The sequence below is a fragment of the Denticeps clupeoides genome, chromosome 3, assembly GCF_900700375.1.
Source record: "Denticeps clupeoides chromosome 3, fDenClu1.1, whole genome shotgun sequence".
NCBI classification, from domain to species: domain Eukaryota; kingdom Metazoa; phylum Chordata; class Actinopteri; order Clupeiformes; family Denticipitidae; genus Denticeps; species Denticeps clupeoides.
In genome coordinates this window covers 17806812-17830553 of record NC_041709.1, presented here as the reverse complement: position 1 = coordinate 17830553, position 23742 = coordinate 17806812, and the positions used below count along the sequence as shown (strand labels likewise).

General features: G+C 41.8%; 1 protein-coding gene across 3 annotated transcripts in view; it reads right to left on the bottom strand.

Annotated features, from left to right (window-relative positions):
* whrna (whirlin a) overlaps positions 1-23742 on the bottom strand; it is a 72895-nt gene that overhangs the window by 47196 nt on the left and 1957 nt on the right. The window lies entirely within an intron of this gene.

Genomic DNA, 23742 nt, shown 5'->3' with positions numbered 1-23742 from the left:
TGCCCCTTGACCTTTTGAACTGAAACAATCGCTGCCTCTCTTTCTGTAAGATGAAATTTTTTTCTCCTGCTTGAGTGCAGACGTGACCATGATCTTGTGACAATACAATTAGCAAAACACTATATCTGTAATTTGAATGCTGCCTCAGAACATTGATTGCACGCTATTTAAATCGAAGCAAGGAGCTGAAATTATATTTAAGGTGTTTTATGCAAGTGCCTTTTCAGTACAAAGGAAAAAATATTCTATGTAAGCTGATGTAAAAATTAAAAGATTAAAACAATACTACTAATCCTTTTCGAGCTGATGAAGGATATGTAATAACATGTTTTTCATGTCTTACTAAACTCCAGACAGCCTAAATTTACTCTCCTCTATGATTAAAATGTCCACTTGTTCTTCCATATGTCATTGTCCATTTGTCTTTGTAAGCACAGAAAGCAAATAAAACAAATCTGGAATTGACTAGTTTCCTGGGTACTGGTAACATGACAATCCAACAACACATTATATAGATGTCCTCCTATAAACAAATTAGCACATGCGTTTTCAGCGTTATTGCTCCAACTCAAACACGCACAAACTGTTCACAGACGCTACACACCTGAGCTCAGCTTCACAGTGACAGTCAGAGCACCAATGATGCAGGTTTGTGACGTTATGACAACAGCAGCCAGGAAGGAACACACACACACATAAACTAGACTGAAGAACAGTCGCACACACACACACACTGAACAGATGACTGGAACACCAATGGCTTAGACTCACTCATCACAAGCTCAGTGATCAGCTGTGCAGAAAATTAACTCCAGCAGAGCCTAACCGCTGCCTCAAACACAAACACACACACACACAGTGCCTTTTTCTTTTTAGTTTAAAATACTTTCTGCAACCTTAGGTCATGAAAATCTAGTTTCTGTCAAATTCCATCATTTGCTCTGCATACAGCTGTAGTGCTGTGCAGAATATTTCCCTGTTTCAATAAGTTTCCATTTTTAATATAAAAATCCAAATGAAATTTGCTTTTGCTTTTTGGCCATTTTTTTTTATTTGAATTATATGTGGACATTTACAATAAGTGGTATTGGTGACTATGACAGTATCATTTTGGTTTTAAAAAAATCTAAACATAAGGTGGTGCTGAAGGCATAATATGCATGATTTCCATGTTTCATCACTGTCTGGATCTGGACATTTCAATAGGCTTATAAATGTAAATGTGATAGTTTAAAGTGTGTTTTTAACAATAGCTTGAAACCTAATTCTTTATTTATTTTTACTTTTTCAGTTACGGTGACCTTTAGCAATGCGTTATGGTTGTAAGGAACTAACCCACACACATAAACAAGCTCACACAAAGCCAACGTGCCCTTTTAAATGGTTGAATTTGTGGACAGCTCCTCTTGGAGGAAAGCATGGAAAGGGAGCATGCTGGGAGCAGTCCTAGCATCAAGAAGCCAGAAGGTTCATTGTTAATCTTTCACAATGACAATCACTTCACTTTCACCCACCTATGGCTCACAGTCACCTGCCCAACTTTCTCAATATTGTTTTCCTAGGCTCAGCACATTGTACATGTGTACTTTCACACTTCATCCCCTCTATGACAGAAGGATCAGCCAAAAAAACATGGCATGGTTGTCACACCATTCAACACGACTCTTCTAGGAACCTCCCCTGGGTAAGTACCCATAGAACTCCCGCCCACTACCCTGACTCTGTTCCAGTGAGTCTTGTTCTGTCACGCCTCCGGCCTTGTGTGGTTTTTATATTGCTTTTGGTATTGTGAGTGAACAGCTCTTCAGATACAAACTTATGTTCCGTACACTTCATTCCTATCATGACTTTCTCCTCCCTCGCTCTTACGCAAGTAGGATTATTGGGGTTTTACTTCTTCCTTTGTTCATGTGGTGTACAATACCCAGTATCAATACCCAATATCATGCACCAGAAGATGATGGCAGCTTTATAAGTACCACAGCAGTCACAGACAACTGCAATTCTGCAAGAATAATATGATTACAATCTGAAGGGTTTGGGTTCATGTATACCTGAAGTTAATGCATTCTGAGGAACAGCTCCCTTTGTACTGACTCACCTTTCACCAGAAACAATCAGAGACAACGAGGCACACAATGGGGAGGCAGAAAAACTTACATTACCCTGTAATTCTATAGATAGCTGTGTTCGAAACATACACTCCTTCACTATGTGTAGAGCACTGGATAGTTAATCGGCTATTTTTTGTGCTGTCAGAAATTGGCACAAAAAAATAATATTCACTATGATGCGCAGTATTTTATGGCCGTGACACCCACCAAAATGTACTGAACACTAACACAAACACTGTTCGACATAAACCATCATGCATTGAAGAAAAGCCAGCAGAAAGTGCCTTTGCTCTTCACTAGATGCTTAAAACTGCTGGCCTAAAACAGTCGTAATGCATGGCATTTTTTTATATGTGAACCCAATGAACATATCATAAAACTTGCCCATGCTATGATGTTTGGTCTGCTTCACAGCCTGAGTAGCAGTACTTGAAAAATTTTGTGTTAGTAAATCATCTACTGGAGTCATGTTTGAAGCCTTGTTGCTTAGGAAGACATTATGCACTTAATTTAGAAGCTTGCTCTTGAAATATTTGCACAAGTGCTATGATGACAACTTCAGAGCTATGCTATTGTGATGAATATATTGTTTTCAATTTAATGCAAAGTGTTTACTGTCATATGTACAGACGTAATTACATTTCTCTGAACAAAGAACTTCTTTCTTTGCTGTCAAGAGTTTAATATAAATAATAATCAATATTTAATATAAATAATAATCATATCTGTGTGTGTAGATATGAATAAATATATTAACTGTGCATTTGTAAAATGAAAGAAATGGGCAAGGAGCACAAAATTACAGTATGAGGTAGATGGAAGGGATGTGCAAGGGAGCTTGGTGCAAAACAGCTTGTATCTGTACACAATGGAGTATGGTATGAGCAGTGAATGAGTGATGTTCTCTCTCTATCTCTATCTGAGCTTCCATTTCCACTCTTCCAGGGCTCTGTGATATGTGCTGTTGTCATGGCCTGGGTGTATATTGAGCCGTTGTATTGATTCACAAACCCATCAATAACCCTCTTTTACTGAACAGATGGTGACAAAGACACTAGGGGCAGTATTTCGACAATCTGAAATGTTTTTAAGTGCTTTGCGCTTTGTGTCAAGTCTGCCACACCCTCAAAATAAAATTTGCGTTTGTATGCTTTTTGCACTGGTAGGAAGGGTCATTTTGAAATGAGGTGCAGTCTAGTGCATTGTTGGCTCTTTTTTACGTTTACATTTACAGAATTTACCAGATGCCCTTATCCAGAGAAACTTCAGTAAAAAATCAGTAGTTGCAGGGACAGTCCCCCCTGGAGCAACTTAGGGTTAAGTGTCTTTCTCAGGGACACAACGGTAGTAAGTGGGACTTGAACCTGGGTCTTCTGGTTCACAGGCAACTGTGTTACCCACTAGGCTACTACCACCCCACCCATTTTAAGGCAGTGAAGTAAAATTTAAGTGCAAATCTCTTATGTTGGACATAAGTACCATACTGAAGCAGGTGCATTTGATCAAACAATTATACCAAAGAGGAGCTAATAATCATGAGTCGAAACACATTTACTGAAAGAGAATCAGCTGTGTTTCGGCTGAGTAGGGTGGTAGTAGCCTAGTGGGTAACACACTCGCCTATGAACCAGAAGACCCAGGTTCAAATCCCACTTACTACCATTGTGTCCCTGAGCAAGACACTTAACCCTAAGTTGCTCCAGGAGGGACTGTCCCTGTCACTACTAATTGTAAGTCGCTCTGGAAAAGGGCGTCTGATAAATGCCATAAATGTAAATGTAAATGAGTAGGAGGATTTAAACTTATTGGCGAACAGCAAAACTGTGCTATTGGAGTAAGGTTGTGGAAGACAGTTTTGTGACACAGATCATACACTATGGCAAGACTTAACACAGCATCAGCAAGGTCTTTTCCAGACAAAAGATTCAATGCACACTGGGGTTTCAAGATGTGCTGTTCTTTTGAAGAAGCACCAAAGGTCTGGAGATCTGTACAATGATGAGTGTCTACAGTGAATAATGGTGGAGTTTCCTTGAAAGTATAGGGCTGCATTTCTACAAATGGAGTTTGGTGTCTTCAGTGCTGAGAATTACAGGCAGATCCTTATTCATTGTCTAATACCATGAGGCATGATTTGCCTCAAATTTATTCTGCACCAAGACAACAACTCCAAACATACAGCCAATGTCATTAAGAACTATTTTCAGCATAATGAACTGAAACTGACCCGAATGTTACTTTTTCGGATCCCGAACCGCCAAGGTGCCACTGAGGTGCCACTGAGCAAAGCACCGTCCCCACAGGCTCCCCGGGCACCTTTCATGGCTGCCCACTGCTCACCAAGGGTGATGGTTAAAAGCAGAGGACACATTTCGTTGTGTCACTGTGTACTGTGCTGTGTTTCATAATGATAATCACTTCACTTTTAAATCACTTCTGTTCATTCACTGCATTTTGTTAATTGATGAAAAACTATATAAACTACTTGCAGGACAAGTCTTGCATAAACTTGCATAACACCTGGTCTCATAACAAGCAGAACACCTCACCTCCCCTCATTGAAGAATGACCCCCCCCCCCTTTGAATATAGGCAATCTACTGAGAGTACTATTTAAGGGGGCAGTGGTGGCCTAGTGGTTAAGGAAGCGGCCCCGTAATCAGAAGGTTGCCGGTTCGAGTCCCGATCCGCCAAGGTGCCACTGAGGTGCCACTGAGCAAAGCACCGTCCCCACACACTGCTCCCTGGTCGCCTGTCATGGCTGCCCACTGCTCTCTCAGAGTGATGGGTTAAATGCAGAGGACACATTTCACTGTGTGCACCATGTGTTGTGCTGCTGTGTATCACATGTGACAATCACTTCGCTTTATGAGGGGCAGTGGTGGCCTAGCGGTTAAGGAAGTGGCCCCGTAATCAGAAGGTTGCCGGTTCGATTCCCGATCTGCCAAGGTGCCACTGAGGTGCCACACACTGCTCCCCGGGCGCTTGTCATGGCTGCCCACTGCTCACTCAGGGTGATGGGTTAAATGCAGAGGACAAATTTCACTGTGTGCACTGTGTGCTGTGCTGCTGTGTATCACAAGTGACAATCACTTCACTTTCTTTCACTATTTGAGAGTAGTATATACACAGCTTGCAGTTGCATCCAGCATCTCATCAGTACCACATCAGCTTACAGTTTTGTCTGAAATACTACAAAATACCGTTGCATCTGATTCAGTATGTTGCATCCTATTCTGTTTTTTGTCTTATTGTTCAGCACTTTGGACACCGTAAAATGTGCTATAGAAATAAAGTTGGATTGGATTGGATCACTGAGTAGGTCTCTGAGATGTTCTCTCTCAGCTATGTTTTGAGTCAATTTTTTTGCCTTTCATGGACCTGTTTTTTGAAAAGTAAAAGCATGTGAAACACAAACATCAGCCTCTTACATGATCTAAAAGCATTCATTTTGACAGGGTGAAGATAGCATTTTTACACAAATGAAAAATATATTAATGGAGGAAAAAACATTGACTACTTTCCATGAGAAGTTGGACACATTAGTTATCCAACCGCTCACTGAACCCTCATGACTGGTACATTTCCCCCACCGAGCCTCCCTGTGAACATAAAACAACCTTCAATCAGCCGGAACCAGAAGGCCTGAAGAGGCCGGAAGGTACAAGAAGGAAGGGTGATTGGAGGTTGTGAAAGAGAAGAAGCAGCGATGATTGTAGAGGGGGTTCAGTGGCTGCCAGTGAAATCAGAGGCCACGAGGCAGCTGACACTCATTGCAGCTTCAACATGAGTAAAGGAGAAAGTGTGAGAGAGAGAGAGAGAGAGAGAGGGAGAGATCGTTTGTAGATGTATCCAGTGCCAAGGAACGTAGGCCCCTGCCGAAATAGGCAAAAGAACAAAACTCATCCACATCAAATTAGTATTTAAGTTATTACAACACTCCAGAACATTTTCGTCAAGTGCACTTTATACTTTTAATATTGTTATATCATTTTTTTTGCTAAAAAGAAAATGAAATTGTGACCAGGATATGAGGGTCAAGAACTCAGCCTCAAGAGTTCAGCACAAAAAGGAATAAATTTGAGAGGGCATTTTATTACCTTAACACTCCACACATACAGCCAGGAGATCAAATAATGCAACCATCATGATCCAAATTAATGCTTATTTATTTAATAATTTAATGATTTTAATAAATCAAAAGGTCCAATAAAAACAAACATTACTTATTCATAGTTTGTTCAAAAGCAGCGTTTGCACAGGGGTTTAAGAAAAGTTTCAGTCAGATAAGGGTAATTAAAGAGAACAGAGCAAAGCATCAAAAGCTGAGGTGCATCGGGACACATCATTAAACATCTCAGACAAATTCTGAAACTCAATATCCTTTTTCAAAGACCACGGTTAATTTCCCCAAAGTTGAACTAAACAAGTAAAAGCAGATGAATGAGGCCCCTGGAAAAAAAAAAAAATTTGTTTACATGGACAGGCATTAATTTCTTGACAAACATTTTCCCTTCACAAAAGCACACAATATGCCATCATATGGACAAGAAGGGCTGATCTGGGCTTCCAAGTCAATTAAGTGTTAATCAGCACATATACAAAAGAAGGTTCCAACAATCTGGGCAGCATTCCAGTAGTCCAGAAGACCTCAGTTACTATATACAACACATGCATTTAAGACTGGCCCTGTGTTGTGGTTTTATGGACAGAGGTGAACAGTGGAGCTACAGAGACCCATTCCAAATGTCCAGAGAAGTTAGGACATGTTGGGGTTGACTTTAATTCTGTCCTAATGACTTTATAGTCTCTATTTCCTTGTTTTACTTTTTTTGTCACCACATAACCTACCCTTGAAGACAAAGTGGATATTTAACTGCGGAGGTCAGCCTGGGGTCATTTATCAACCCTTCCTGCTGGCTTGATCAGCAATAAATGACGTACAACAATGTGTTCCTGTCTTGGGGGGTGGGGGGTTGTGGGTTGTGGGGAAAGAAGGATGTAATTTACAGCGACATAAGTTAACACTTTAAAACTGATTGATTTGCTGTTAAGCCATAGAATCATAGTCATGGGGTGATTAAACACATGATACACATGATTAAACACCGATAAGATAAGATTACAACCACTATAAGTTGATTTTGCCCCCTGTCCTGCATTGTACCATTTTATGCTGAGCTTTTCTGTTTCCCACACTTGGCATGATAACAAGAGCATCAAAGGATTAAAAGAATAAAAACTATACCATAAATATAAATACAGATTATACATGTTTACATGTGAATGTGTAAACTTAGATAAATAAAAAATAGAATAATTCTAATTATATATGTAGAGAGTAGAGATATATATATATATAAAGACTATGGTGTATTGGATGTGTGTGTTTGTTTATGTATGTGTATGTAAAAATGTAATGTAAATGTAATGTAAATGTAAAATGTATGTATAGGTGGCTAGCAGGTAAGGAAGTGGACTTGTAATCAGCAACCTAATTCAAAGGTTGCCGGTTCAAATCCTGACCTGCCAAGGTGCCACCCACACTCTGTTAAATGCAGAGGACACATTTTGTTGCATTATGTGCTCTGCTTGCTGTGTTTCACAATCACTTTTCTTTCACTTTCATCAGCTGCTTTTCTTTCACTTTCATCAGCTGCTTTTCTTTCACTTTCATCAGGACAAATTTTCTCCTCATGCAGTAATGTGGATTAGCAACTAAAGTGCTCAGCATATAAGAGGAAAGGACACGGAGAGAAGAGGATGCTATTTATAGGACGAGGCGAAAAATAGTGGACTGAGAGGATGGGAGCATTCACATGACACAGGAGAAGTGCTTTCTCATCATCACCATCACCGTCATAATCATCATTGGTTAGAGGTTGCCCTTGCCCTTTCATTTCTCAGTCCAGTCGGGTCAAAACATCCACATATAAAGAGCCATCCTCACGCACCAATAAACACCAATCCCCAAATTGTACACAGCACAGTCACGCTGAATTTGCTTATGCAGAATTTCACCAAGCAGATCCAGGGCATCACATTCGATTGCTATTCAGAACATACATCGTGGTGAGGGATGTGGCAAATAGTAAGCAGGACTCAAAAAACGCATCCTATTAATTAAACTGTCATTAGGAAACAGTCAGAAATCTGCGGTGATCTTAAGCACCACAGAGCCAGACTGGATCAGATATTCCTCAGGACATCAAACAAACATAAGAATGCTAAAATGCTCAGATTGGGCATGCTTTGGGAATCTTTGGCGCTAAAGATTAACAACTCATAGCATAGGGAGAAAAATGAGAGGAAGGAAGGTAAAAGTGACAAATTCACATTCAGAAGATAGACAGGACTGGACAGACATCAATAATAATGAGGAAGACTCTGAAGCCTGTTAATCTGATTAACTGAGGGGCACCATTGTTATTCTCCACATAAAGATGTCACATGACCTGTTAATGCCCGTCTGGCTCATTCTGAGCAGCCCTTTTTCAGAGGAAAAATGTCAAAGCCATTACCTACACCACATAAATAGGAGACCGTCTCTCTTCTTGTGTACCACACAAACTGGGGAAAGATTAGAAGGGGGGGGGATTGATAAGACCTAGGGGTTGAAGCAAAGCTAATCCTTTTTAATTAACAAAAAAAAAATCTAGCTAGCATTCCATCAAGGCCTGCCAGTGGTGAGCAGTGGTTAGTGGAGGTGGATGTGTGGATGAGACTTATCAGACTTGTTTGTCCAACACATCCTGCAGATCGGATTGAGATCTGGAGAATTTATGTGCACAACAAACAACCACAGCTTTGAAACCACCTAATCTTAAGTACAACCCACTTGTGCTGCCAGAATCACTCTGACCAATGAGACACGATCTCCAGACATCAACTGAAAAATGTAGGGGTGTTTTTTTTGTTCAAGGGGCATCAGAGATTTGTGTCCAAGGAAATTTGACAATGACATGAAATGACAATATACTCTACACTCTAGGGCCTACAGTTACATAATGATGTTAGAGAGAATTTAACTTTTGAAAATGTTTCTACATTTCTACATGGGCCTTTAAAAAAAATAAAAAATTTTGTCTCTTGTCCCCTGCTGGCAGTCTCTGTTTTGTACAAGCAACTTTCTTTGGAACACAATACTGAGGAGCACCTGCTAGCTCTTCAGTGGTGGGTGTTTGTGTGTAACTAAGCCCTCCCCAAACACACATGGCTTTACTGAGTTCCACTTAAAACCACACACACACACACACACATCTACATAATGTGTCTGACAATGTGTTGCACAAAAGAGCCAATGTTTCCTCACAACATACTGCCTCTTACAGACACAAGCTTTTAAATCACATCAAAGGGAAGCGTCTGTTTAAAGTCTCCGGGAGAGCAGACGGCATATTTCATACACCTTTAATCAGTGTCACTGAAACTAAGAGCTTCTAGATTTCCATTTAGACTATAACCTATCCAGCTAATCAAGCCAGGACTTTATTTGATATGCAACACACAGGCTGCCAGAAGTAATGGAGGAAGAGGTTAAAACCAAATCACAAAACAAGCACAGGAGACAAAGAGGACCCCTAAACATCCGATAATGTAAGCAGTGCACGTTTTTGACATGGGCGACATGGGCCATTGCCCAGGGCAGCATCGTGGATGGGGGCAGCATCATGTGCATCGGCCAGAAATTATTTTGCACGCAGTGTAAGCAATTGCTCTGTGCAGTTCATGTAAAAACGAACAGAATTAACATAAACACTGGTGTAAATAACCAAGAACATGTACATATAGCACTACCACCAGAAAGTAACCATGTCCAAAAACTGTGGCAGCCACAAGGGACGGGACCCAACAAGAATGTTTTATACATTAAGCAGCTCTCAGAACTGTCATCTGTTATTCACGTTCTGCCAAATCAAAACACCCGATCCTCCGCCTCCTTGTGCACCCCCCCCCATCTTCATCACTCCTCCCATCCAACATCCTTAACTCGTCAGCACCGTGTCACCCTCTGGACAAAGCTCTATTTCATTCAGCCCTTATTCTGATGGATCTGATTTTATTCAGCTGACAGTACTGATCTCTCCCTTCTGGCCCCTCCCTTCTGCATCCCCTGCCACATCCATCATTCCCTCCGTACGTAGCATGTGGCTTTGGAGAAGGCCAAGAGAGGCTGGAATGGGAAGGGGGTGTAGGGAGGTGGAGAAAGTAAGAGAGAAAAGACAGAAAATATGCCTTCTGGAATCGTGCCAATTTTAAAAAAATCTCCACTTTATTGGGAGAAAAGTTAATATGTTCGCAAGACGTTTTTTATTATGCGCTGGGATGTGTGCAATAGCAGGATGCACTGTAATATTCCTGGGTGCCAAGACACATTGTCATTTTAATGACAAAGGCTAAACTAATTGGACGGAAGACCATTTGTTAAATAAACTAAGCCCTGGAGCTAATTTGAAGTAAAATACTGAAAAAATGAATTAGCAGCATGATTTTAATGAACTAGACAGACAAACTGGTATCATCAGGAGAAAATAAAACATAATCCCTTCACAGTGATGCCTGCATAATGTGTATACTGTCAAACTCTTGCTCAATACTTAAACAGAACTCCACAAAACTTTTAAATAGTACCAACACCTTGAGGTCACACTCCATTCTTGCTTAAATACCACATTTAATCAGTATCTCCGGCGATTTATAAATATGTTAATATGAATTAATTAACACATGGACATGGAATGTAATTGATATTAATTTTTTTTTTATGTATGTCCAAGTGTTTTTACTATTTATTTTAAAGTGTAACGGCAGATCCAAAATGTTATATTGTACCAACCCACAGCTAAGTATCTGTTCCTGCTGGGGTAGGACAACCACATTAAACCACGACCTATTGAGTTTAGTTGTGCTTTATGATCATGGCAGCGTGTGTTTACCGGTAGCAACATTTTTTGTAATTAATTTTATTACAATTAACTATGCTGGGTAGGCTGCTGGGCGCTGTGACTTAGGCGAAGAAGCACGCGTCTTCGCCTAATAAAAAATTGATCAGGACACACTGGTTTCTCCAGACCAGCCGGTATTTACAGCAGACCATGGACGTTTGTGAGAAGAGAAAGAGAGCGGGGTGGAGCGAGAGGGAGAAGAGGAGGAGGTGTTGAGTGGCAGGGAGGGTGGCAGCAGGTTGATGGGAGACGGATCTTCCTCTTCACCTGGGGATAATTTACTGGACTGCGCGCTAGATCTCTGCATTCTGTTTTGCAGGCGAGTGCCTGTGCGTGTCTGTGGTGAGAAAGGCCAGCTAGACTTCCTGTCTCACAGCTGTCTGTGTTCCCCCTGTTGGGTTCCGTTGCGTGCGGTTGCCGAGACAGCTGTGGTTGCTAACGGCGATCGGCGTTCCCTTTTTCACTTCTTCTGCGGTGTAAACTGACTTGCCTCACTGAGCAGCTGACCCCCCCTCCCCGCAAACGACCACTGGAATCCAGCTACATGCCCCACAAGCTCATCAGGCACCTCGCGGCTATGAGCTCGCAGGCGGTGCTGCGTATCGCCGCTCCCCTGCTGACAATGGCACGCTGCGCTACGCCGCGCCAAGAGGGCCCTCCAGGCTCTTAACAGAAAACCGGGCTGCGACGTCAGCCCTGCCGGGGAGACAAGGGCCACAGCGCTGCTACTGATAGCAGATGGAAACAGAAAGGAATGGGAAAGGTGCACAATCATTCTAATCAGATGAAGAATAAAAAATATCACTGTCTGCTTTCCTGTCCGCCAAATTCGCCAACAGCCATGTGGAGCAGGGAACAATGCTCAACAATGGCGGAATAGCGAGGATGCACAGCATGCTATGCTATTCAATGAACGTGTGTGTTCATTGATGACCTAACAGGATGATGCTTCGTGTACAGTGAGATGATTACAGCACTGTGCATCATGAAAAGAACAAGAGAAGAGGAAGTGCAGAAAGAGAAACAAGTACTCTTTCATTCCCTTGCCTGCTGGGACTGAACTGCATGGAAATTCACCCATCAGAACAAATGCATCAGGAATGAGAATATTATATGGATCTGTATTTTTCTTCACCAAAGTACATAGACATCTTGTTGGGAGATGGATGAGCAAATAAAGGTCACAACATGGATCTTGTATTTCAACAGAATCTTGTTTACTTATGTTGTAAGCTGTTTGTGTCTGCAACTCTCTCTCCAGCTCTATCACATCAGTATCCCGTAAATGACTTCAAATCTCGTTCCCTAAACAAGACAGATCTGAGTCAAAAAAATATCTGTGATATTTTATTACAGTTTTATACTGTAAGTGAGAAAAAAATTTGCAGGCCAAAAATACTTCACACTAAATATTTTATTTCAATTAAGCACATTCTACACTTTAAAGAAAAGTACATAATATTATCCTTCAACTTCAGGCATTGAAAGCTGCAGAAAAGGGATGCATGAACATGAGAGTGAGAGCAGAACAGGAGAATAGACCATCTCAGGACAGCACATCAGGGCACAGTAACAGTAATGGGGGACAATGATACAGGTGACACCAACAGAAAATGGGAGGCGGAATTGGTAGAATGACAGATTTCTTTCTGAAAAGATCTAAAGAGAAACAAAGGAGGGGGAGAGAGGGGGTTTGAGATGTGGTGAGATTACGTCTGTCCATCAGCATATCAACTTTTCTTTTAAGTTGCATTCAGCACAACAGGACTGCACAGGGACATTTTCAAACACAATTGATCCTACACTATGTAACACATTACTCAGTCTGGATATATTGGACAGCAAGTGAACATTCAGAACTTGAAGTTGGTAATAGAGACATTAAAAAATGATTAAAAAACACTTTGTTTTATACTGTAATACAGTTTCCATCATTTTACTTTTTACCGTTTATTTATACAGTTTTCCATCCTCCGTTTGAGGATGACTCACAGATGCTCAGGGTCTGGAGACATGCTTGGCCAGTCCAGCACCTTCACCCTCAAGGTGTGTTTGGGGTCTGTGACCCAGTTTCTGACGGGAGGGGATCATTCTTTGCATTCATTCATGAATGGTTCCCTCAATGAACTGAAGCTCACCAGCACTCATGCAGCCCCAAAACGTGACATGCTTGACAGTAGGCAAGACACACTTTCTTTAGAAAAGGCTTCCTTCTGGGACGACATACATACAGAGTTTGAAGCCGTGTGGGGCGTGTGGTCGGAGCACTGACATTCTGACTCTTCCACCCTTTCAACCTGGCCACCATGCTGCAGGGTGTTGGCAAACGTCTTATAGCCTAGATCACGGGTGTCAAACTCTTGACCTGCGGGCCACATGCCGCATACAGAGCCATGATTATGACCCGGTGACACGAAGCGCCGACATTACACAAACTACAGGTCCCATAATGCAGAGCTTCAGTTGCCTTGCCACAGTTGCCACAGCTGAATCTGTACATCGATGCCAAATGGGTTGTGAAGCAATGTCTATGCTTCAATGTCACCAAAACACCGTGTATAGGCCACTCAGTTTGTCAGCAAAATGCACACTGCATTATGGGATCCGCAGCCCATGCGCCACCAGCATATTTATGTACACCAACAATCATATCCATGATGTGCAATTTAAACTACGGTGACACAGAGTTTAACACACCTGCTCCCCATTCACACCTGATACCTTCTAACACTAATGAGGTACATGACAATGACACTGGGGAGGGAAAATGGCTAATTGGGCACATTTTGTACTCACTTTTGTTGCCAGTGGTGTAGACATTATTGGCTGTGCGTTTAGTTATTTTGAGGAGACAGCACATTTACACTGTTATACAAGCTGTACCATGACCATGTCATATGCTTAGTGTTCAGTATAATATATTTAACAAAAATATTAAGTGGTGTACTCACTTTTGTGAGATATTGTGAGTACATATAGACTTCCTGTAAACCAAAGGCTATTTAAATCACACTCAGCTAACTGATGATTCACAGTCCATATCTAGTCTGCAAAAATGAATCATATTGGTTTATTGGTTTCACATCGGGGTTTTAAAACAATTCTGTACACATGTAACTATGGCAAGAGGAGTAATTATAAATAGTAATTGCAAGTTTAAACACATTAAGATTTACACATAAACACATTGCAGGTTGTATTGCAGTCTATCTAGTATTTTACAATGTCTCAAGCTCAACAATTACATAACAAACCAAACTCCAAATTCTGCAACTCCAACTTTGCCAGTGTTTTCATCTTTACCTTAATCTCAACCTATCTATTGTCACCTTGAGCCCTCCATCACTGAACTCCCTTGTTTCTGAAACAGTCGAATGGACAGTAACAGATAGCCAAGACCAAGGTTGAGTAGATAGCCCAGGTCAAGCACAAATGACCTTACCCAGAATTTGCATGGTATTCATAATAAAAGGAATAGAGCAGGAAGCGAAACTATGTGAAATATAAATTACACCTGCTAATTACACCTGCGACAGTCACTCAACCAGCTGGTAGCCTACCTGTGCCAATCCGGTACATGACACAAGACATGCCTCAGCACCCGGTGCACATATTTCGTTATTGTTTGAGGTGGCAGGCTCTCAATCAATTTGACAGCAGACACTTTAGCAGGAAGTTAACTCCCCTCGTTTGTGAAGAAAACCCCCAATGAATGCACTGCCACACCCATGTCAGCCGGGAAGCCTCGTTATGAAAACAGCAGCGGGTGCCATTTGGTACAAAACAGAGCACCCCTGAATACATTTCCCCCCGCTGCCATCTTGCCAAGCATGTCTTACAACCTGTGGCGGCCTTCAGGTTTCAATAGCTACTTTCAGCCTGTACTAGGTTTCAGTTGCCACTTCAATATAATAATACTGCAGGCGATCTCTAGAGCCAGCTTTGAGTTGGTCTTTTCTGGGTTCAAAGCTTTCAGAAAAAAGTGATGATTCACAGATACAGGTGATTACGACTAATTATGAATTAAAGATAACAGGCCCTTATCATTTGAGTTGTGCTGCTTGGACACTAGTAAAAGTCTTTAGCTTAAGTGTCAAATTCAATTTTTTTCCTAGAATGTTATATCAGAAAATGAATGGTTTTGAGAATATTTCTTATTTATGTCAACTTCTTTATTAGATTTGAAAAAATGAAAGCAACTCGTCTGTCCCTCACTGCTGCTTTGGTGAGATTAGGATTTCTGCCTGAGGTTGACAAAGCAGACTGAAAACTGCCTCTCTTTCTGGAGGTGATGGCGATGGACAGAACAATTATCATGCCAGTCAAATCACAGTTGCATGATTATCAAGGCTGTCAGCCAGAAAAAGGACAAACGACGGCAGTCCACAAACAGAAATGTTCAGGGAGGTGTGTATTTAAGATAGGCCATGCGTGAGAGTGTCGTTTGGAGGAGTGTAGAGTGTATGGAGTGTAGAAGCTCTCTCTCTCTCTCTCTCTCTCACACGCAACCGGAAAGAATCCACAGGAAAATTTAATCAGTCGATATGCATGCTGTATTTGACCTCTCTGTCCACCATCTGCTCATCATGGTTCACTCAGAACAGCGATGTAGCACAACACTCATTTCTCCTCGAGAGACAACAGAATAATTTATTCCCTCAAACAGAATCAATTATCCTTATCCAGGTCTAATTCTGCCAAATACATACAGATCCATCGCCTGTGTCCAGTCCCATCCAGAAGTTCTCTGAGGTTAAAATGAAAAGCCGTGCCCTTCCCTGACCTCCTGCTTATATGCGACGCATTAATACCACTGTACGCCCCTATAATGGTCACGCGTACACCTAACATATTTTCTGTGATATTAGATTGAGTCCACTTGAAAAACATACAGGGGACAGACAGATTTTAATCATCCACTCAAAATCTAGATGATCATCTCCATCTCTGTACAGCCCTCTTGAGCTCTTATTACTCAAGTGAATCACAAACAGCACATGATTTTCCCGCTTCCCACGAAGGCGGCGCTAATACAGATTCCCAGAATCCTAGCTGGGATGTCTGCAATCCAATGACTATCAATCAAAGGTTTGGAGAGATAGCAAAGATGTGACAAATCTCTTATATTCAACTACACTACCGTTGGGGTCAATGTCCCCATTTTTTTAGGACTGACTTGGTGCATTAAAAAGACATCTAATGGGTCAAAATTCAGTGAACGTCTATGACTACGTAAATGGCTGTTATGTACATATAACCCTAAACTTTTGTGCAGTAGTGTTCATAAAAAAAAAAAAGATTAGTATCCTTATTTAACAGTCAGTTTTATAACTATGTCAAGTAAACATGGAATCATTGGTCCGGCAACTTCTTTTAGCTTATTTTTCTTCTCTTGGCTCCATCTTCCTCTTCCACACCAACCATCTGCATGTCCTCTTTCACCACAGCGATAAACCTCCTACTTCGCCAAATTCTTTTCCTCCTGCCCAGTAGCTCCATCCTCATTCTCTCAACGCAATAGCACCTCAATGAAACAGCCAAGCCTAACGGTTCCACTAATGCACTCAGTCAGAATCCTGTCCAGCCTTGTCACCCCAACATAAATCTCACCATCTTTAACTCCACCTCCAGCTCTGCCTCCTGTCTTTTTACCAGTGCCACCATCTTCAACTGACCATCATTCCTCTCTAGAGCACATATCCACCTCTCCAGGTTCTCTTCCAGTTCCACCTTACTGTCGCTACACAATGTCATCAGCAAACATTATAGTCCAAGGGGACTCTTGTCTTATCCCCTCTGTAAAGCTGTCCATCAATATATCAAACAAGAAAGGGCTCAGAGTTGATCCTTGGTGTAGGCCCACCTCGACCTTGAACACATGTCCTCATACATCCTGCGCCACTTTCACATACTTTCTCAACTCCTGACTTCCTCATACAAAACCACAGCTCCTCTCTAGGAACCATGGCATGTGCTTTCTCAAAAGTCCATGAAGACCTTCTATGTACTTTTACATCAACATCCTGAGAGCAAACATGGCATCTGTAGTGCTCTTTCCCAGCATGAAACTATACTGCTACTCATTGACGCAGCTCTGTACATCATCCTTATTCTTGAATATTGGTACCACTACACTTCGCCTGCACTCATCAGGCATCCACTCCCTTCTCCAAAATTGCATTAAACAATCCGGTTAAAAACTCCACTGCCATCTCTCCTAAACACCTCCATGCTTCCACATCTGGAACAACAGCCTTTCCATTCTTCAGATTTCTCATAGCTGTCCTTACATCTTCTAATGTTCGGTACCTCCTGGTTCACAATCTCTGCGTGATCCAACCTTCCTCTCTTTCATCATTCATCAGCCCCTTTAAAGTATTATTTCCACACTCTCCATGCTTATCAGTTATTACTCCTTTAGGCCTGGGATCTAATAAGGCCAACAGTGAGCGGTAAACCTTTGCTTAGAGGGAAGACTACATTCAACCATCAAGACTGACACACACCCACGCAAAGACCACAGGCAAATACAAAACACACACATGCACATCAGATGCACATGCACATCACATCAAACTTTATTGCCGATGTCAGTCTTTCCATTTGCAGTATCTGTTTCCCAGACATGTTACAAATTTTAAACATTTATAATTAGGCTTGGTAACCAAGTGGCTGGGAGAGACTAGTTGCATCACCAGCATCGTGGGGGAATGCCTACCAAATTTAGGTTAACATTCACTTGTCGTGACTGGTTAATACCCAGTGCCATAAATAAGCTGTGCAAATCCACAAATGAACATGCAAGGCACTACACACAATGAGATGGCACACACACACACACACACACACACACACACACACTCAGTGAATGTGTCCTTGTGATCGAGACATTAATCAGACGCAAATCAGACTTCATCTTTCACTAGAGAGAAGCAGCTCTTCATTTGAGATGTTTCCATCTAATCATCTTTTCCTCTCTCCCCCTCAGAGTTGTTTTTTTTTTGGCTTCTTTCACTCTCTCTGTCCACCAAGGTCAACTAAAGGCCTCCAACCCAAAGGAGCTCAATGTTCTCATATTGGTACACAGAGGCTCTAATGGCCAAAAGGCTGCCTTAGGGCATTCACATTGGCGTTCTGACTGCCATGCCAGGGTAATGGGAACACTCTCACTATGACCCAATTACCAGCCTCAGCGTACACATGCACATGTGTTTATGTGTGTTTCCTGCTAGTGATACAGTTCCTTGCAGTAAAAGTGCCCATAAAACAATCCCACTAAGCTCAGGTGAAATATAGAAAGGGCCAACAATGGGCAGTCCTCTGTTCATGAAATACGAGTGGAAAATGGCGCCCAGAGCACAGGTGTCAACTAGTGCAAGAAACAGAATTTCATCATGCAGCTGATACATTTTTGGCTGTCATTACAGAACAGGTGAGAAAAGGCAGACATCTTCAACATTCAAAAATACATAATACAGTGTGTGGTCATGGGGCAGTGGTGGCCTAGCCGTTAAGGAAGTGGCCCCGTAATCAGAAGGTTGCTGGTTCGAATCCCGGTACCACTGAGGTGCCACTGAGAAAAGCACCATCCCCGCACACTGCTCCCCGGGCGCCTGTCATGGCTGCCCACTGCTCACTCAGGGTGATGGGTTAAATGCAGAGGACAAATTTCACTGTGTGCACTGTGTGCTGTGCTGCTGTGTATCACATGTGACAATCACTTCATTTTAAACTTTATTTATTAATTACACTAAAATGTGTGACCCTAACCGTTGCACTGAATCAACTAAAATGTTGGTTAAATCCCTCTTTAAAGAATTCGCTACAATTCAGTATAATCACTAATTGGGACAATTACTCTCACTGGCAGAGATGTCTGATGTCTGCTGAAAATGGGAATTGGTCACTAAGCCAAACTTTTAGCCATTTAAGAATCTCGTAGAACTACTGAAGAGAAAATCACAATGCAGAGGTGTGATTAAATATCCATCCATTACCTAAAGCCAGACAAGGGCAATCAAATACTGGCAACACTTCGTTTAAGTAAGGTAAAATTAGATATAGCGGCATACCAAAGGACAGTATATGCTGTTTCATTTTCTAAGCTATTATGTATTTAGTCATAACGGAGACAGGCTGTATAGAGTGTGTGCATTGTGTGTGTCTGAGTGGGAGAGAGAGACTGTTGCACTGAGACTGGCACCGACTCAGTGGCTCTTGATATAGACCCGAATGAATAGTTTGCCATTCAGAGCATGTATGCAGCTAGTATGCACTCTAATCAAATCGGTAAGTGCGAGCCAGAGATGGAGAGAGAGAGAGAGAGAGAGAGAGAGAGAGAGCAGATTACAAATTACAAATCCCCTAACTGAATACATTTAGAGTACACTTGATCTGGCTTCATCTTTCTATATAACAATTATACAAGTTATACCAATTATAACTGAAGCAAAGACTGTGTTGATATCTTGGGCAAGATAAGATGATCCTTTATTAGTCCCACAAGTGGGGAATTTACAATGTCAATAGGCCATAGCTGATATTGCTATAGGTTGGTCGTTCATCTGTATAGTTCTCAGAAATCACGACTATCGAAATTGAGCTGACACTGAGCATTAGCTGTATAAATTAGTGTGTTTGGGTCACTTTTGATCACTGAGCAAGACTGGTACACAACTGGACATCATTAACAAGATGGTTGAAACCATGAACTTTAGACTACATCTAAACATGTAAACAATTCATAATTTCATTTTGAAAATAATTTCTCATTGAGCCCCACCAGCAATCTTCCACCAAAGATAGACACACACAAGGTCCATTTTACACACATTTTTTGAATTAGTGCTATGCACTAAGCATGGTGCTTTTTTGTTAGTGTAAGGTCAAATATTTAATCAGGATTTACATAGATAAATATATGAAACAAGAGAGAAACACATCTTCGATAGTTTTTGCATATGTGAAATTGACAAGAGCATGCGTAAATGATCCAGAATTAGGGGGTAGCATATTAAACTTTGTTTACAAAAAAAAAATTATTATAATTTTGAAAGAAAACCACGAAGCACAAAGAGGAATCCCAGAAAAGGAGACAACACTACACCCCAAGGTCAATTGTGTGTCTCCTTGTTTCAAGGCAGCAGCATTAACCATCTCTCCTGTCCTCTCCTCTGTTACTTACTCCGCCTTGCACTGTCTCAGGGGGCATTGTTAAGACGGCACGACATGCAAACAACATCAAGACACACAGACAATTGGCTTGTTTGCCTTTTAAGAGGAATCATGTGTAAATGTGTAAGAAAATACGTTTCGCAATTAATTTATCCCCTCAGAGCCTATAAAACGTGTCCATGCTCAGGCGCTATGTCCCTCTGTCTCTCACCCTCTTTTTGTTTTTAGGCAGTACTGCATGAAGAAATGCCATTTTCGGCACTTTTGGGGACAGAGGATTTCAACTGGATGCTAACCCCAACACATTTACGTGCCAGCACATCCTTACCAACACAAATCTGCTCACTAAACACTCTGCAAGTCGAACTGCCCCTCCGGGCAGCTCATTTGCACCCCGGTGCACCCTGGGAAGTGTGTGAAGCCTGTCACCAGATGGTGTGCGAGTGAACGAGCCCAGAGGGACCGACAGTCTGCTAGGAGAACCCAGTTCACATCCTGTAGACTTCTGCCTGATGTTTCCTACCCACCAGACACCAGTCCCATGATTCCAACATTTAAACTCATCGGAGTCCTGAGCAGGGCAGCTCCCCGGGAGACCAGGTTCAGCGGATGCGTATAAGAATGTACTGAGCTGGAGGACATATGGGAATGAATAAGTCAGATTTGACTCAACATGCTGTTTTTGCCCCAAATCATATAAATGAAGAAATATCATCATCTGATGTGGTTTGTCCAAAGGTGCGTATGCAGTGTCTTTTCTCTCTATCAAGCCCAATCAAGTCGTCTTTACATTCATCAGACATGTCTCCAGACTGAAAGAAGATTGCATCTGTTTCAGATGTGAGGAGCGCCTCCTTCTCATTGCTCACCCAATCCGTTATTTCAATCTCCCACAGCACAGTGTCCTTCAGAGGGAATTAAAACAGGGGCCCTGTCCCTGACTTCCACCCTGCCATCCGTCAGGGCTGCATTGAGAACAGGCTTCATATCCATCATACTCTGCAGAGTAGGATGGAGGAGATCAAACGCTGCTTATGGGAGAAAGACAGGCACATCCCATCATCTGGGAAAACAGGCTTCATTCCTCAGAATACAGATCAGGGCTGAGTTTCCCCAAAACAGCCTTTCACCTAAAAGGAATATCTTAATGAAGTTATATAGACTTTAAAACCTGCTCTCCAAATTATCCCATAAGAGGTTGCTTAAGGCATTATAGACATCTATAGAGGTGCAATATAATGTGTTGACATTGTTGGTTCAGTAGAGGCAGTGGCAGATTGACTAAGAATAAAAGAGCTTTAGAAATGCTCACAAATACTACATTTTACAGAACTAGAGAACTAAATTATTCAACCATATAAATTTAACTGATTGGTTGTCTAAAAACCAGCTCCTCTGAATTCATTATCACACCTCATCCCATGACCCTACCGTGCAGTACATGCTTTCATTTGCTTGTAATATATTTCGCATTGCTGTTTAAATTGCTTTATATTAATCACTGATGTTGTGTAATGTTTGCAATAAAAGCAACAAACACAGAACGCAAACCATAAAACCATAAAAACATTTCTGAAAGCAAGCTGGAAAGAAAGATATTGATATATATGTGGTGTACTAGACAATGGTTAGTTGTACCTATCTATCCCTTTCCAGCCAAAAATTTTAATTGCAAGGAGGATTTGACTTAATTTTCCTCTCCGTCTTCCCTGCTCCCCAAGCACTGGTAAACATTTCAGCATTAATCATGCTTAGTATGCGAATAACAAAGGCAAGAAGCGTTTGCCTCAAGTGGCCCTTGGTGTGGTTAATTAAAGCTTTTTATGAATAATTTAGATCCTAATTATTAAAACACGAGGGGGGCAAGAAAACACACAAGCCCCCCCCCCCTACACAGATCTGCTGAGTTCAGTACATGTAACGCTGTCTCCGGTAGTGAGTTAGTCGTCAGCTCTGGAGAAAGGCACCTAATTATGGTCAGTGGTACCACACTCTGTGCCACTCTGCATGTTTGACTATGGCTACAGAAGATTATGGTTGGACATTTCTGTCGGTCATGGCTCTGCGGTTAAGTTGCTGTTGAAGGCACAGAGGTCATATTGTGTTTGTCCACAAATTTATCAAACCGAACACATACACACAAAATTAGGTGACTGAAAAGAAAACTCACTTTGGTTATGTGTTTGTGTGTGTGACAGAGAGAGAGAAACAGAGAGAGCGACAGAGAAAGTAATTTATTGTCTGAGAGAACAAGGGATGAGCCAACCTATCATGCTCAACATCATCAAAGCCCTCAAGTGCCAAAGACCACTCCACATCTCCAGCTCCAATTCCTCACAATTTCATCAAAAAAAGATCTGGCCTGATGGCGAAATCCTTATGGGATAATCCACCTGAAAGGAAGCCAATTTCCCAGCCACCCCAGGGTGTCTAAGTCAATCGCTGCACAAACCGACAAACCCAACAATCATCAGTCTGCTGAATGTATCAGCTAAAGACAGACGTGCTGGTAGCTCCTAGAGTGCAATGGAAGAACCATTAGCTGCCAACTACAGGTGAAGGTGACGCTAAGCCCAGGACCTACACATGACACAGGATGACTTGGGTGGCACAATCCCAGTACCATAATGCTGAAAAGAGGATGAAGACATCCCTATCTTTCCTCTACGGACTAGCACTCACCTATCCCACTGGAGTTCTTCATCTACACAATCCTTGGTTTTTAGGATCGGCTGCTACCAGTAACACCTTGATCTACAGGCTGAATCAAAGTGCCAATCAATCCAATTTGCAGTGGAGGCTCTACAGCTATAAACAGCCTACTGCTACAAATGAGAGCAGCTCCTGATTCCTGATACCAAACTCTTCTTCTTATGCAGAATCACTGATTGTGTGTGTGTGTGTGTCTGTATGTGCACATGGAAGAACTGCAAGCACAAGAGGCCAAAAAGGTCAGATTGCCCTTCTGCCCTCTGCCTCTTTGTATTGCCCTGCCAATAAACAGGATTACCCAGCAGGCATTTCAGACACACCTCAACTCCCAAAGCAGACAAACTTGTTTGCTTAAGACTAAAAGCCCCTGCCACTGCCAACGTTTCTGTCATCGTGTATCAATAATTGGATCAGGCAAACATGCTGCATGGATGTTTGGCAGAGTGAAAAGTCTGAAACGTTCAGCCAGTGACGGCCATCCCTGTGTGACATTGTGCATGTTGGCAGTGATGCGAACGATATTGCGCCATATGCTGTTTGTCTAAGACAGGTTAGAGGTTGTCACATTCCCCTCCATCTCCCCATATCTTTCAGCTGGTAGAGAAGGCTTATCTTCTCTCATACATGTTTTGTGGTAGTGAAATTGGCAGAAAATTGCACAATTTTGGTAATCACGAGACAGAAAAACAACACAACGATATAATGACTTACTGACCATTTTATATGGCATTGTGAATTTGAGGAAGATTTCAGTGCATATGCAGCACAAAATGTAGCTGTGGAGTCTGTTCAGCACCA